Here is an 11,603-nt window from a genome sequence, read left to right on the forward strand (position 1 = left end):
TTACCCTCAGCAGCTGGGCTCTAACAGCAACATAACTACAGTAGTTCAAAAAGAAATCCTCATTTGCAGTCATTCTTAAGTAACTCAAGGTAGATTGAATCGGCCCTCTAATGCCCATTACCAGTTCATCATATATGTCTTCACGCATTATTCTTAAGTAATTGTTCATTATACAAATGAGAAATATATATATTCACTAAAGATAGATGACTACCAAGAAGCCATCTCAGAATAATAGTATTTTAATGGCAGGAGAAAACTAATGTGATGAAGATGTGTATGTTTATGTAGGAGAGTCTACATAATAATGTGATGAAGATGTGTATGTTTATGTAGGAGAGTCTACATAATAATGTGATGAAGATGTGTATGTTTATGTACGAGAGTCTACATAATAATGTGATGAAGATGTGTATGTTTATGTAGGAGAGTCTACATAATAATGTGATGAAGATGTGTATGTTTATGTAGGAGAGTCTACATAATAATAATAATGTTTGTGTTCTCTGTGCTTATAGACATTATAATATCTTCCGTGAAGAACGTTTGTGTTAGTATCCTAATGCCATTGATGAGCAGACTGACAGGCAGACAGACAGACAGACAGACAGACAGGCAGACAGACAGACAGACAGACAGACAGACAGACAGACAGACATACAGACAGACAGACAGACAGACAGACAGACAGACAGACAGACAGACAGACAGACAGACAGACAGACAGACAGACAGACAGACAGACACACACACACACAGACAGACAGACAGGCAGACAGACAGACAGACAGACAGACAGACAGACAGACAGACAGACAGGCAGACAGACAGACAGACAGACAGACAGACAGACAGACAGACAGACAGACAGACAGACAGACAGACAGACAGACAGACAGACAGACAGACAGACAGACAGACACACAGACAAACAAACAGAAGACGGTCAGAGAGAACCCGCTCGTGTGTTCCTGCCCGTACAAAGTAAAGGAAAAAAAGTATGTGCGATTGAAAAAGTAATTAGATGGAAGTCACTAATTCACTGACAGGTAAGATAAAACAATGGCAGTATAATAGACGGAATATAGGCATGAAGAACGGAATAATACCGACCGAAAGTAAATGTTTGGACGATGTTTAATGTTAACATTTAAGTAAATGTACCCCTCTGCAACATTTAAGTAAATGTTAAGCAGAAAAGAGGGATTACTAGACAGAAAATGAGTAAATATGATTGAGAACGCTGGAGGATGGAGAACGGAGCATAGACGGAAGGGGAAATATAAAACAACTTGTAGAAAACGAAAGATTTAGGAAACAAGCACCTTAATTGAGGCAAACAGGTGGTTAATGTCTGGTTACTATAATAACTAGGTCGTCTGTGGGTCATGTGACCTCCAGGAGTGTATGATCTTTCGTCTCCTTAATGACGGGTCCACGAGGACTCCCCGTCTCCCTAATGACGGGTCCACGAGGACTCCCCGTCTCCATAATGACGGGTCCACGAGGGACTCCCCGTCTCCCTAATGACGGGTCCACGAGGACTCCCCGTCTCCATAATGACGGGTCCACGAGGACTCCCCGTCTCCATAATGACGGGTCCACGAGGAACTCCCCGTCTCCCTAATGACGGGTCCACGAGGACTCCCCGTCTCCCTAATGACGGGTCCACGAGGACTCCCCGTCTCCCTAATGACGGGTCCACGAGGACTCCCCGTCTCCCTAATGACGGGTCCACGAGGACTCCCCGTCTCCCTAATGACGGGTCCACGAGGACTCCCCGTCTCCCTAATGACGGGTCCCCGAGGACTCCCCGTCTCCCTAATGACGGGTCCACGAGGACTCCCCGTCTCCCTAATGATGGGTCCACGAGGACTCCCCGTCTCCCTAATGACGGGTCCACGAGGACTCCCCGTCTCCCTAATGACGGGTCCACGAGGACTCCCCGTCTCCCTAATGATGGGTCCACGAGAGTCTCCCCGTCTCCCTAATGACGGGTCCACAGCACCTCGGTCTACGTGAAATTCATTATTATTTTTTAAGAGCGTACCTTACGTATATAAGCGTATATACATATACAGTCGGGGAAAATGCACACCATAGCACACGTACACACACACACACACACACACACACACACACACACACACACACACACACACACACACACACACACACACACACACACACACACACACACACACACAACCTGCCCCATCCCCTGTCAGCCCCCCACTATGTACCCACCTAGGGCACCCTCCCCCCACCCACCCCCCTCCCCCCACTCACCCCCTTCTCCCCCTCACCTCTCTCCCCAGGACCTCCCTTCTCCCCCATCCCCCATGCCCTCCCTTCTCCCACATGCCTTCCCGTCTCTCCCACCCCCATGCCCTCCCTTCCCCCCACTCTCCCCCACCCCACCTAAGTCATCCCCTCTCCCCCACTCCCCTAAACCCTCCCCTCTTCCTCACCCACCTCAGCCCTCCCTTTTCCCCCACGCCCCCCCAAGCCCTCCACCCTTTTCTCTCCCCCCAAGCCCCCCATCTCCCCTATCCCCTACAGCCTCTCCTCCCCCCATGCTTCCCCAACCCTCCCTCTCTTACCCACCCCTGTACCCTCCCCCTCTTATCCACCCCCTGTACCCTCCCCCTCTTATCCACCCCCTGTACCCTCCCCCTCTTATCCACCCCCTGTACCCTCCCCTTCTCCCCCCACCACCCCAAGCCCTCCCTCCTCCACCAATCCCCCCGTGCCAGGTTCCCCCAGCTCCCACTCACCCCAGATCCCAAAGGTCCCCCCCAGAAAAGAAGCAGAAGAGAGTCAGTTTCAGGGCGATGTACTCGAACATAGATGGGATCACAAGCAAGACAAGTGAACTAAGGGAAAGAGCACAAGAAGTTAACCCAGATGTAATCGGACTAACTGAAACAAAACTCTCTGGAATCATAACGAATGCCGTGTTTCCCCAGGAGTATACAGTAATAAGGAAAGAGAGGGAAGGTAGGGGAGGAGGCGGAGTGGCCCTACTCATGAGAAGGGAATGGAGTTTTAAGGAGATGGCCATCCCGGGCTGTGAGGAGTTCAGAGACTACATAGCAGGCACCATAACAATGGGAGGACCAAGAATAGTAGTAGCAGTAATGTACAACCCTCCACCAAATGACAGGAGACCCAGTCAAGAGTATGAAAACAACAACAAGGCAGTTAACACTATAATTGAGAGGGCAGCCTCTGCTGCCTGTAGAAATAGATCCCACCTGCTCATCATGGGCGACTTCAATCACGGAAAGATTGACTGGGAGAATAAGGAACCGCATGGAGGCGAGGATACATGGAGAGCCAAACTATTGGAGGTGGTGACAAGCAACTTTTTAACCCAGCATGTCGGAGAACCCACAAGGATGAGAGGCAATGACGAACCAGCGAGACTCGACCTAGTCTTCACTCTGAACGACTCCGACATAAGAGAAATCGGTTTTGAGGACCCAGCAGGAATGAGCGACCACAGTGTACTGGTGTTTGAGTACTTGATTGAAGAAGGGTTATTGAACTCGAGGAGGGATACAGAAACCAAAAGGTTAGCATACCGAAAGGGAAACTATGAGGGGATAAGAAAATTCCTAACAGATATAGCATGGGAAACAGAGCTCAGGGGAAAGACGGCCCAAGATATGATGGATTACATCACGCAGAAGTGCAAGGACGCAGCAAACAAGTTTGTCCCAATCCAAAAGGAAAACAGAGAAATGAAGATGAGAAACCCATGGTTTAATCAAAGATGTAGGCTAGCTAAGCAGCAAAGTAAAAGGGCATGGAGAAACTATAGGAATAACAGGACACTGGAGAGCAGAGAAAGATACCAGAATGCCAGGAATGAATATGTCAGGATGAGAAGAGAGGCAGAAAGACAATACGAAAATGACATCGCAAGCAAGGCAAAGACTCAGCCTAAATTATCGCATAGCCACATTAGGAGAAAAACAACAGTAAAGGAACAGGTTATGAGATTAAGGATAGGGGCGGAAGGATTCACTACAAATGACAAGGAAGTGTGTGAGGAATTGAATAAGAAATTCCAGGAGGTCTTCACCTTAGAGCAAGGAGAAATTCCAGAGGTAAGTGAGGGAATAGCTAACCAGGAACCACTGGAAGAGTTTGAGATTACCAGTGGGGAAGTAAGGAAGTGTTTACTTGAGTTGGACGTGACGAAGGCTATAGGCCCAGATGGAATCTCCCCTTGGGTTCTAAAGGAAGGAGCAAGAGAACTGAGCCTATATTATAGACTGTGGGTTGATTGGTGTTGTCGTCGTTGATCCTTCTCTATGGACAACCCAACCCACAACTCGGCAGAGTGCTTATACTAGGAGATCACCCTTGGCGCTTCTGGCTCTTGGAGAGGGGCTCAACGTCACACGTTTAGGGGATGCGGCTCCAACACTTAGCCTCGTTGTCACGTGCACACACCCACTCGAGCCGCTGTGACTCCCCACTCTCTCCTTATGAGATATGATCTCCTCAATCCCCTATGACTTACTAGTATTACCTCCTACCCTGTCCACAGCAGTGGTTCTTGGTTCTTTCTCTCTCTCTCTCCTTCTTTACTACCTCCTGGGAAGCCTCACTAGGACAAGGGCAAACACCAGCAAATTGTGACCCATTTACTGGACAAAGCACATACACGATACATACACACATATAATAATAATGAATCCTATACTCTATAATATCACAATCAGGTTGCACTCCAACACCATCAGAACTCTATTATCAGCTTATCAAGTGGTATCCTATCTCCTGGTTCACCACCTGATACTATTAATCTCCTCAAGTTGATCAAGCCTACATACACTGTTGCACTATCAGCAAGATAATGTATATGTAGAAAATCAGCATTTGAATGCAATAACATATATCAGTATAAATGTTCATTGATACACAACAATGATCAATCGATCACTCTGTCAGTCCTGGAACGCATACATCTGTAGGTAATCCAGCCTACGACTGTACTCTAAACTTCAGTGTAAAACACTCCTTGACATAAGAATGCAACCAGTCACTCACCTCTCACTGCGTCTTGCACGCTAATGACAACCAAACACTATCAACTCCCTACTAGTAATCCACCAGAACTTCCCCTTCCACCTCTGGAAATTCACTACCCTAATATCCTTAGGTTCTTCCGGGCTTCACTACCAGGATCCTCTGCAGCTCCTCCAGGCTGCTATCATGAAGTTTCCTTGAGCAACTACGGTGCTCCACCCTTCTGCTAGGGTCCTCCACAGCTCTCTTGGCTGCTACACCATGAAGTTTCCCCGAGCAACTATGGTGCTTCTCCACCTCTACAGAAGCACGTGACACTCCTCTTCACTGCTGCTTCTCACAGCTCGAGGTCCTCTCCTTCACTACCTTGCAGTCTCATCAGCTACTTCATTTGCTGGCTTCGAAGTTCTCAGCAACTTCTTCCCCAAAGACAAACCTGCAACCCATCGACACTCCAATAAAATGTTCCCCTTTAACACATAAACAAAAATAACCACACAATATGCTTGCCTCAAACCTCTATCTGTCCTCTACATACAGTGAGAGTGGACTCCCCCGCTTTGGGCGGGTCCATACTCCACCTCGCCTGGTGGCGGTCCTCACTCGCTGGGAGGGTCTTCCTCCATCAGGAGCCAGGCTCCCTCAGTCGTCCGCCAGCGCTCAGAGGGGGCGGACGTCGCTCCGTGTTCCTCCCTCTCCACTCTCTTATTTCAGGCTTTCTGCCTTATTAAAACATGTCTAACTTATAAAATAAACATCGCTACTGTCGCTGGGCACACGACCAACTACAAGCAATCACTATGAACTGGCGTATATCGTGCTTACCACAGATTAACTGGTCGAGGGCGCTTTCCCTCTGACGGCGTCTGGTCAGGGCGCTCCACAAAGCCCACGAAAATGCCTCTGAGCAGCTTATTGAACTCTGCTCGTCGACCAGGACTTGAGACCAAAACGTTCCCAGCTCGGTTCCACAGCTGGCACGTCTACACACTTCTCTTCTCTTCGAGATATATCACTAGGGGTTCCCTTCTGGCGGGAGCTCAAACGGAGCGCGGCTTCCCCCTGCGATGTCTGGCACTCAAGTGAGGTCAAGGTCCTCCGGAAGCGAGCCTCACGCCTCCAGCAAAATGTCCACATCTCCTCGCCAGTCATTTATCTATTTCCTTACTCACTGCCCATAATCTCAAATTGTTTTACATATCCAACCAGCCATTTTACATATGGGTTATCACCTCAATATTTGCTAGACCTTCTAGTTAGGTCAGGCTTGCTGAATAACTCTCAAGAAGGGAGACTCGTTTTTCCTGCAGGCTGAGATCATAACACTCCCCTCCCCTTATTTTTGAGAGTTATTCCAGTGGCAAAGCTCGGGATAATACTTCCGCCACCACACTGTCTCGTTCTTCACCCCATATACTTCCTTATGAGTCTACAATTAGTTCGATGCTCCTTGCAACATCTGGCTCACAACTCGCCAGAAATATGATCTTCTCACAAACGATTTGACTTCTCTGACACCTCTTAGCTAGGCTGTCCTCTTTGGACGCCTGCACTCCATTGGTCCACTCTACTTACTGTCTCCACCCTCCGTTTCCTCGTCTTCTTCTCTTCACGTCCAGAGTCAGACATCTACTGTCTGTACCTTCTCTGTCGTCTTCACACTTCCATCTACTGCCGTTATACTTTCGTCTCCTGTCATCATACTTCACTCCCTCGTCTTCACCGACGATCCTCCCTTTCGTCTCCTCATTTATCCGAGACCTCATCCTGTTTGACTTCCATCGAGTCCTCGGCTTTCCTCTATTCCTCCATGCTTGTATCATCTTCCTCTTCCCACACTTTTCACTTCTATACAACTCCATTTCTTCTCCTTCAACTCTTCTTCGTTCCCTAAAAGTTTCTTCAAGCACTGTACTACACTCAACAGCACTCGACCGTGCATGTCGCTCTACCTCTCCCAGAGTGCTCGCAAACATCTCTCCACACATACTGTCTCTTCTCCTTTCACTTTCTCGGTTACTACTCTTCTTCACTATCTTTTCTTCACGTTTTCTGTGAAACATGTCAACTCCTGACACCTCAAACAACTTAACTCTACTATCCAGATGCCTCTGTGCTCGTGGACCTGACGCTCTATTCTCGTCCTCGGTATGTCCACATCTTTCCTCATTCCTACTCAGCACAGTTGCATTCACCTTCCGACTCTTAATTTCAGCAGTCTGGGCTCTACTCAGGTCCGCTCTCTTCACAGTATTCTTCTTCGGCTGGGCCATCTTCACTTTCGACCTCACCGAGACTTCATTTGCCTGGGCTGGACCTTCATCAAACAGCCATGCTATATCTACGTCGATATCCTCTACTGGTTGAATCGACACTGTCTCATCTTCTCCAGTGTCTTCCTTGTCGGCCACCTCTGTCTTCATCACTAACGAGACAGGGTTTTTAATGGCTTGGCGGTCTCCTGACTCATCCCCTCGGATGTCAGTCAGGTTCACACTCTCAGGTGTCCCACCCGTGCCATGGCCTTCTGGGCACTCCTCTGGCACAGTCTCCGCTATGACTCTTGGCAACACCTTTGTCCCGCACAAGTCATTCCCCAGGATCACTTCGACTCCTGGAATAGGTATGTCGGGGCATACTCCCAACATCACCTCTGCCGACACATATTCCGACCTTAGCTGGACAGCACATACGGGCATGTCACTCTCCGACAATAACCCATATACCCTCATCTTACTCCTGCCAGCTAACCGTCGATCATTCCCAATCAGGCTTCTCGTAATCAAGCTCTGATTAGCTCCGGTATCTCTTAAGATACCAACTTCTACTTCAGGTTGGCTTCCTATTCTGACCCAACCTTTGCTCATGAACGGCCTATACCTCTCGTTCACTAAGTTCGCTCTCTGTGGTTTGTCTCGGAACACATTAGTATATTTACCTCGGGGGTCACACATGGCCAGGGTCACAACTCTCTTGCCCTGTCGACAATCTCGCATCATGTGACCCAATCCGTTACATTGGTAACATCTCATCTGTGAAAAATCTCTCCTATATGTACCAGAGTAGCTCTGACTCTGCCCACTCGTATTGGAGTTCCTCGGGCCAGACGTACTACTCGTACTCTGTGGAGCTTTACTGGACTCTTGATTTCCTGGTTAACGATCAGTTTCTCGTTTTGCTCCTCCATCTTCACTTTCAGATGAAGTGTGCGACCTACTCTTCTGAGTTTTAGGGTACTTACTTTTATCTGCCCATTTATCAAAATTTTTCTCACCCCAGACTCTTCTGGGTCTCTCATAATTTCTTCCTCCCCAGACTCCATTGGATCTGCCATTGCTGCGTCTCACCTCGCTTCTCACTCTGTTCTCCCTCAAGCTCTTGTATGCTTCAGTAATCATATCCGCCCTATCTGCGGCATCTTTCACCTCCATTATCCCTGCTTCTTGGATCTTGAACTTTGTTTCGGGATGCATCATCTCCAAGAACTTCTCCATGACCATCAGTTGCTTCAGGTCAGCGTAAGATCCAACTCCAGCAGCCTCAATCCACTTCTGGAATCGTCTTTCCAGATCTCTTGCTGTCTCAGCAAACGTACATGCTCCAACTTTGCTCATCTCTCTGAAGCGCTTTCTATAAGCTTCTGGGGTTAACTGAAACGAGCGCAATATGCTGCTCTTTACTGTGGCATAATCCTGGCACTCTTCCAGTGACAATTGGGTGTATGCCTCCCTGGCTGCACCGGTCAATCTTAACTGGACCAGCTGGGCCCATTCCTCCTGTGGCCACTCCTTGATACTGGCAACTTTCTCAAAATGCTCGAAGAAGCTCTCTGCCTCTTCGGGAACAAACAAGGGAATGTCCTTCTCCCTAACCCTAACATCTGGTGGGTGTGATACCTGGGTGGTGCTCTCTGGCAACCCATGTTCAATCCTTTGCTCAGCCAAGGTTCTGTTCGCTTCTATCTGCATTTGTTTTGTTCTCTCTTTTTCTTTTTCCACCTCTAGCCTTGCTTTCTCTTTTTCTATTTCCAGTCTGGTTTTCTCTTTTTCCTTCTCGGCTTCATTTTTCATCTGGAGTTCCAATTTCATCTTTTCCAGCTGGAACTGTCTCTCCTCACGCTGTTGTTGGATCTGGAGCTCTAACTGGAATCTCTCCAAGCTCCTATTTCGGCTACTCCTACTACTGCGGCTACTCTTGCTGCTCCTACTCGATCCCTGGGATCTCACTTCATCCTGCCCATCATCCTCCTTTCCACTTTCAGCACCTTTCTGGGCTCCTTGTTCTGCCGCTTCATTTTTGGCTCTTAACTGCCTCAGGATCTTATCCTTCATCCCAGCTACTTTAGATGCTTTCAACCTAATGCCACATTTTTCTGCTATTTGTTTCAATTGATCCCTCGTGCAACCTTCTAAGTCCTCAGGCTTGCCTGACTCCACAAACGCTTGCACCTTATCCATCTTGTCCTGTGAGTCTTCCCGAGAGAGAGAGTATACACCTGCGGTCACACAGTTTATCTCAGCAAGGGTGTACAATTCCACTCTTGGACAGGGTGTGGGTGTGTCAGTTCACTCTCCCGGACACAGGCCCCCAATTTATTATAGACTGTGGGTTGGTTGGTGTTGTCGTCGTTGATCCTTCTCTATGGACAACCCAACCCACAACTCGGCAGAGTGCTTATACTAGGAGACCACCCTTGGCGCTTCTGGCTCTTGGAGAGGGGCTCAACGTCACACGTTTAGGGGATGCGGCTCCAACACTTAGCCTCGTTGTCACGTGCACACACCCACTCGAGCCGCTGTGACTCCCCACTCTCTCCTTATGAGATATGATCTCCTCAATCCCCTATGACTTACTAGTATTACCTCCTACCCTGTCCACAGCAGTGGTTCTTGGTTCTTTCTCTCTCTCTCTCCTTCTTTACTACCTCCTGGGAAGCCTCACTAGGACAAGGGCAAACACCAGCAAATTGTGACCTATTTACTGGACAAAGCACATACACGATACATACACACATATAATAATAATGAATCCTATACTCTATTATATCACAATCAGGTTGCACTCCAACACCATCAGAACTCTATTATCAGCTTATCAAGTGGTATCCTATCTCCTGGTTCACCACCTGATACTATTAACCTCCTCAAGTTGTAAGAACATATATCAGTATAAATGTTCATTGATACACAACAATGATCAATCGATCACTCTGTCAGTCCTGGAACGCATACATCTGTAGGTAATCCAGCCTACGACTGTACTCTAAACTTCAGTGTAAAACACTCCTTGACATAAGAATGCAACCAGTCACTCACCTCTCACTGCGTCTTGCACGCTAATGACAACCAAACACTATCAACTCCCTACTAGTAATCCACCAGAACTTCCCCTTCCACCTCTGGAAGTTCACTACCCTAATATCCTTAGGTTCTTCCGGGCTTCACTACCAGGATCCTCTGCAGCTCCTCCAGGCTGCTATCATGAAGTTTCCTTGAGCAACTACGGTGCTCCACCCTTCTGCTAGGGTCCTCCACAGCTCTCTTGGCTGCTACACCATGAAGTTTCCCCGAGCAACTATGGTGCTTCTCCACCTCTACAGAAGCACGTGACACTCCTCTTCACTGCTGCTTCTCACAGCTCGAGGTCCTCTCCTTCACTACCTTGGAGTCTCATCAGCTACTTCATCTGCTGGCTTCGAAGTTCTCAGCAACTTCTTCCCCAAAGACAAACCTGCAACCCATCGACACTCCAATAAAATGTTCCCCTTTAACACATAAACAAAAATAACCACACAATATGCTTGCCTCAAACCTCTATCTGTCCTCTACATACAGTGAGAGTGGACTCCCCCGCTTTGGGCGGGTCCATACTCCACCTCGCCTGGCGGCGGTCCTCACTCGCTGGGAGGGTCTTCCTCCATCAGGAGCCAGGCTCCCTCAGTCGTCCGCCAGCGCTCAGAGGGGGCGGACGTCGCTCCGTGTTCCTCCCTCTCCACTCTCTTATTTCAGGCTTTCTGCCTTATTAAAACATGTCTAACTTATAAAATAAACATCGCTACTGTCGCTGGGCACACGACCAACTACAAGCAATCACTATGAACTGGCGTATATCGTGCTTACCACAGATTAACTGGTCGAGGGCGCTTTTCCTCTGACGGCGTCTGGTCAGGGCGCTCCACACAGCCCACGAAAATGCCTCTGAGCAGCTTATTGAACTCTGCTCGTCGACCAGGACTTGAGACCAAAACGTTCCCAGCTCGGTTCCACAGCTGGCACGTCTACACACTTCTCTTCTCTTCGAGATATATCACTAGGGGTTCCCTTCTGGCGGGAGCTCAAACAGAGCGCGGCTTCCCCCTGCGATGTCTGGCACTCAAGTGAGGTCATGGTCCTCCGGAAGCGAGCCTCACGCCTCCAGCAAAATGTCCACATCTCCTCGCCAGTCATTTATCTATTTCCTTACTCACTGCCCATAATCTCAAATTGTTTTACATATCCAACCAGCCATTTTACATATGGGTTATCACCTCAATATTTGCTAGACCTTCTAGTTAGGTCAGG

The sequence above is a fragment of the Procambarus clarkii genome, chromosome 4 (assembly GCF_040958095.1).
Source record: "Procambarus clarkii isolate CNS0578487 chromosome 4, FALCON_Pclarkii_2.0, whole genome shotgun sequence".
In the NCBI taxonomy this organism is placed as follows: domain Eukaryota; kingdom Metazoa; phylum Arthropoda; class Malacostraca; order Decapoda; family Cambaridae; genus Procambarus; species Procambarus clarkii.